The sequence below is a fragment of the Marmota monax genome, unplaced genomic scaffold (genome assembly GCF_021218885.2).
Source record: "Marmota monax isolate L192 unplaced genomic scaffold, Marmota_monax_Labrador192_F-V1.1 WCK01_AAM20220418_F8-fsc00055, whole genome shotgun sequence".
NCBI lineage: Eukaryota > Metazoa > Chordata > Mammalia > Rodentia > Sciuridae > Marmota > Marmota monax.
Window position 1 is genome coordinate 9,059,899 of NW_026695205.1, and position 6,246 is coordinate 9,066,144.

Genomic DNA, 6,246 nt, shown 5'->3' on the forward strand with positions numbered 1-6,246 from the left:
TTGGTTTCAGAATTAATAGGGGATGAGAAAGATCACTTTGATTTATTTTTCCTCCGGCTCTGACTTGGGGAAGAGATACCAACTGACCTCCAAGCATCTGGTTGCCGAGCTCGGTGGGTGCTCAAGTCCCTTCATGATGGTGGCAGTCACTTGCTTTTTGTTCCCATGCTACCAAAGGGATGAGATGAGTAGAACCGGCCGTGCTCTTCTGTCGTTCCTGTGCCTAACTTTTCTTCTTAAGAGGAGGAGAGAGAGCTGCTGTCTCCGCCTGTGTATCTCTGTTGGTGCACGAAACCCTCATCTCCAGCAGTCGGGGGTTTCTCTACCCACTCAGCTCTTGGACTCCCCTGGGAACACTTGCTGGACCTTTGCTCTCCCTGTGATCCAGTTTCTTTTGGGGGTCCTTGCACATTCCAGGCCTCCTGCTGTGGTGTACAACCTGCTTCCGACAAGCCTTGGAGTTTCAAAGTATCAGGATAGACCAGACTCTGCTTCCTAACGCAGTGGGCGTCTCTTCCAGAATAAGCCATTTTAGGCTAACAGAAAACCTAACACATCTTTCTAAAAGTGTGATTTGGTGTATTACACATAAAGTCGCACATACGCAATGAGCTGCAAAAGCAGAACTCGAAGGAGGTCACCTTCATCCAAGAAACACAGGGAGAGGAGCTCCACCCGAGCCTTGAGACTGGGAGGCCTCATTGGGTTGTGTTTGGTTTACTAGAGGAAGAAGAGAATATCCTGTCTCTCGTCATCCCGTCTCTCCTCAAGGCCACAAGAGCAGAGATTCATTACCTTTTTAAGCCAACAGAGCTGGAGCCCTGAGCACTCTGGGCTCCATAGTGGTCCATCTCAGACCACCTCCCCAGTTGACCCTCATGCTTCAAGTCAGTGTGACTTGCCACAGGCATCCAATCAGGTTCAATGGACTGACCAGGAGCCCAGAGGTGCCAGTCTGCTGGGTTTTGCAGAAGATGGTGACAGCCGGTTGACAAACCGAAAGGACAATGAGTACCTGAGAGACACTGAAGTCTGAGATGTGTGCCGCCCGGGACCCTCTACCTTGGGGCCGAGGGCTGTCATCCAGTGGTGCCAATCTCCTTTTCACAGCCAGTTTCAAAACATCAAAGGAACTCGGGAACATGCCAGTGGACATCAGCCAGGCCAGCGCCCCAGCACCCTGATTCTTTTTGTTTGCGTGTTCTCTTCCTCAGCTCACATTTTAACTTGTAGAACAGATTCACTAGTGGTAAACATGGGGAGCAGATCCTGCATTTGAATCTTGCTGCTTGGTCAAGGTAGGGGGCTTTTCACAAGTGAGAAAAGGCGATGGACTCCGGGAGCTCTGGCTCTCTGCCTTCTGCCCAGAAACACTTTAACACTCTTCTTTGTGACCTTCAGAGACTTACTTCCTTTCACTGTCCCTTGCCTAGAGAGACAATGCAAGCTTTGCCTTGTCCTGTAAAGAGGAGTAGCCCTACTTGGTGTGGGATTGCTGGTGCTAATAACCCACATGGCTCACTCTACTTTTCCTTTGCAGTTAATTGCCGCAGTCTGGCTGGGCACAAATCACGAGCCACCGAAGCAGGAACAAACTTTATTTCTGAACTCCACCAGCACGCTCCACACACGATCCCCGGGAACTCCCCCAAACCCCATGTTTTAAAACTGGCTCCTCCAGGAACCAGCAGCCGGAAACATCCATCCTCCGGCACTTCCCCAACCAATGGGAACTCTCCGGGAACCCCCGCGAGAGCTCAAGCGAACTCAACGGGAACTCCGCCAGAACTCAAAAGTCATCATCTTCATGGCTCGCTGGCGTCACCTCTCAACCACTACATCTGGCAAAAATGCCATGCGTCCCATCTGGACTCGGCTGTGGCCCTCAACAGTTAATATTTTACCCCCAATTTTATTTTTTTAAAAATTCAAACCTGGGCTGGGGCTGGGGCTCAGTGGTAGAGCGATAGCCTAGCACGTGCGAGGCCCTAGGTTCGATCCTCAGAATCACATATAAATAAACAAATAAATAAATAAATAAAGGCATTGTGTCCAACTACAACTAAAAAATAAACATTAAAAAGAAACTCAAACCCATGCAAGAGTTTAGTTGCAAGAATGACACGCAGCGAATGTCCGCCTCCCCTTCATTTGGGTTTTCCGGCTGTTGACATTTGCCGTGTTTGCTTTTTCTCTTTTGCTCCAGACACTTGCATGTTCACACGGTAGTTTTTGTAGAGTCATTTAAGATTTTATTTCACACAGAATTCAGTTACTGTGACCCTAAATATCTTTACACATGCTTCAAAGGACAAGAACATCCCCTGATGTCACAACAATACGTTCACTGAAGGCATAACATAATCAGTATACAGACAAAATTCAAAGGTCTCTAATTGTCCCAATACTTAAAAAATTTTTTTTTCCTAATTTTTCCCATCCAGGATAGAATCATAGAATCAAGAATCACTCATTCTGTTAACTGTCCTGTTTATTTAGTTTCTTTAAATCTAGAAAAGTTCCTGAGCCCCTCTTTGTATTTATTTTTTAAATATATTTTAGTTGCCAATGGATTTTTTTTTCACTTTGTTTTTTATTCATATGAACCCAGGGCCTCACACATGCTAGGCAAGCGCTCTACCACTGAGCCACAACCCCAGTCCCTGAGCCCCTCTTTTTAAAAATCATCTTATCATCTTGATATTTTTGAAAAGTTCATGCCAAATTGTTTTGTACGATGTTCCTTAATTTGGATTCATCTGTTTGCACAGATCCTGAAGCACTGTTCCAGGCAGGAATTCTGGCTGTGTGACACATGTCTTTCTCAGTGCTGCTCAGGGACGCCCAGCACTCCAGTCCCCATACCAGTGCTGCCGACTTAGATGGTGTGTGAAGCTGGTGTCCACCATATTGGTTTCTCCCTTTAGAGCTACCTCTCCGGCTCCTGTTTCTAGTTAACAACCGATTGGGGAGTGACGGAGCAAGCTTGCTCACCATGATGGTTTACATTTTGATAGGCTCGTCTTTTTTGCTTGCAGCTCATACATCATTGGACAGTTCAGGACGATTCCATTTTCCTCATCTCACCCTCCCAGCATGTGCAGTTCTCAGGTGTCCGAATCCATTGTCACCAGAGCTTCCAGTTCTTGTGGCTGGTTGTCTTTATTGGTTCACTGCTTGAGTCCCCCTGGGTGAAACCTCCCTTCAGAGCAGCTTGACTTGGGCTTCTGCCAGCAGAGGGGCCACGTCCAGCCCTCCACAAGGCTTTTGACGTTGTTGAGTGGCAGCGTCAGGCTGGGCTTCCCACCTCAGTGCTCATCTGAGATCACTGTTCTCACCGCAGAGAGGCTGGGAGACCCTGGCCTCCCTCTCTGACAATAGGACTTGTGAAAACCTTAAGGGTATTGCCCTGTGCGGTCTCACAGGGAGCCAAAGACGGGGAACACCCACCTCAAGGTTTTGGGCTGCAGCTTTTTGTCTAATAGAATATATTATAAATTGAGACTGAAAAGTTCACCCAGTTTTTAAAAGTAAAGTACCAGCTTTCACTGAAAGGGACAGAGATCGTACCATTGAGGGAGACCTCTGGACTCCTCCACTATAAACCAGCCTCTGGGAAACTCAGGGCACTCTTACTGCACAGGAATGATGACTCAGAGGGCAGGGCCCAGAACCCAGGGGGCGAGTAAGAGCCAGAGAACAGCAGCAGACCTGAGCCTTAATCAGAAACAGGCGACAAGGGCCAGACAGGGTTCAGAATGACACGTGAAACTGAGGTTGCTGTGTGCCTCTGTTTCCCTGAGCATCCCCTGAGGGCGTGTTCAGCCACCAGATGGGTGGGTACGCGGGGTCAGTTACCTTGGTTTGCTGGTGTTTAGGTGGAGGAATGGAGCTCAAATAACTGTACTGGAGAAACTCACACACACTTGGAGCTGATTTAAATAACTTGAACTGATGTCATGGTGGGATAAGACTTGGTGGGTTTGGAGGAAGAAATGCGTGTTTTGCAGGGGAGGGGCATGTGAAGTACTGTGGCCAGAGGGTTGACTGAGCAATTGTATTTTTCTGGAGATGGCTACAACGCATTTCCTATTAGTTTTACAAAGTGATCCTGACACCTCTCCCATTGACGGCAGGGTCTTGTCCCTCTCCTTGAAATCAGGCAGATGTAGGACCACACTGGCATTGAGGATACGGAATGCATAGTGCTACTGCGCCCTGTCTGGCTCTCTCCAGATGTTTGCTCCTGAACCCTAGGCCCCTGACTGTAAGCCCACATGGCTGCATGGAACGGCAAAGTGCCAGAGTTCCAGTTTGCTGCCCTAGCTGAGGTCCCAGCAAGCAGCCAGTATTGACCACCAGCTCCATGAGCAAGTGAACCTCAGGGGATCCAGCCTCCTGTGGTGTGTAACCCCCGGGAGTTAGGTCTTCCCAGCTGAGTCCGTACGGTGGTTCAGAGGTAAGCCCTCCTTTCTGAATTTCCGACCCACAGAATACATGGGTATAGTAAAAACATTTCTTGGTTTTTTTTTTGTCATAAGTGCAGGGTAGCTTGTGTCACAGCAACAGTGACTGAGATGTCGATAGAATTTGCATCTCTCTGGGGTTGTGTAAAAGCTGCATCTTGCAGCTACCCACCATTCTCATTGCCTCTGTGTGGAGGCCACCTTCGGAGGTCGAAGTGGAAGGCATAAGCAAGTAACTAGGTGTTCAGATGCAGCGGGGTGCCAGGTAGTGCCCAAAGAGAACCAGAGCCTGGACATTTAACACTGCTGGTCTAACCCATGTGTTCCAAAGTCAGACTCATTGGGCGTGTATTGAGCACTGAGCGAAGAGATGAAGAACATACAGGGTTAACATTTCAGCTTTTCCTCCTTAACAGGGCACTTTTCTTTATATTCTCCACTTTAAGGTCTCAAGGCAATTGCCATTGTTCCTCCGTGGACAGTTTTGATATGAAGCCACTTGATAAAATCTACAGACTACCTGCCTTTGGGTCATGCGTTGGCCCCCTTCTCCACCGCGGTGGTGACTGGAACCATTTGGGGCTGGAATCACATTCCCTCCATTTCCCAAGTGGAAGCTTTGACCCCCAGTACTTCAGCATCTGACTCTTCCCGGGTAGGGCCTTCAAGAGGAGGGTGTACACTGTGAGGACCCAGAGGAGGGTGGGCAGCGCCGTGGGGCAGGCCCTTTGGAAATGATGGAGCGTGGGCACCTTTAAACTCATGGGGACTGAGTGTGTGAGGAGGTAAAGGAGACCTGGGAATGGGTGGGTAGCAGAGCGAGTGGCAGCGTGAGGTGGCCGTGAAGGGTCAGGGCAGAGGTGGCCAGGCAGGCACACCAGACATGCTGGGCTCCTGTGGGAGGCAGGATTGGTCAGGTGGGGTAGGTGGAGATTATGGGTGTCCTTGAAAATCAGGCCAGGGGCTTCTCCCAGTTCTTAGGGTTGATCTGCTGGTACGAATGTCCCTTCAAGCACCCTGGGATCCATCAACAGACACGAGTGAGCTAAATCCATGCTTAATATCATCTTCTTTTAAAAATACTTTGGAACACAAAATAATATTTAATTTAATGAATAAGAATACTCAAAAGGAAAGCTATGGGTAAAATACTGTGCACATAATTGAGCGAGTTACTTTAAAGTAGACCAGAAAGCACTGAGCTGGCTTTTAAAGTCTCTTTTAGAAAAGCACGATCCTGCTGCTTTCTAATGCTCACAGGTAGAGGAGGAGCATTTGGTCATCACCTACCCAGCTAGAGCAGGATGGGTGTTGCATTTTGGGAGAGCATGTCTTCTTCCTCACCAAAGTTTCCCGGGAGCTCATCTAACCTGGCCTTCCAAAGCGCAGATGAGAAAACTGTCATCCAGAGGCTCAGGTGGGGACCTGGCAACAGCATCAGAATCCAGAAGAGCCAGTTTCTGCCTGCATGGCCCCAGGCGGTTGAGTCCCAAAGTGGAGCGTTGGATTCTAGTCTTGGGATGGCTGCTTCAGAGTCTGATGGGCCCATGTGCCTCCTAAGAAGGGAGAAGAGAACCCTGCTTTCCAGCACCTCGGGCAGAAGCTCCCGGGCCGCCTGTTGACACAGGGATTCCTAGGACCACTCTCAGGCCTACGGGATCAGAGCCCTGGAGAAGGGCTGGAAATCCACATTTTAACAAGCAGGTTTTATTCATGTGATTTTTACTGACACTAAACTTTGGGGCCCCTGGCCCAGGGCAGGGGCGGATTTCTGCAGGCG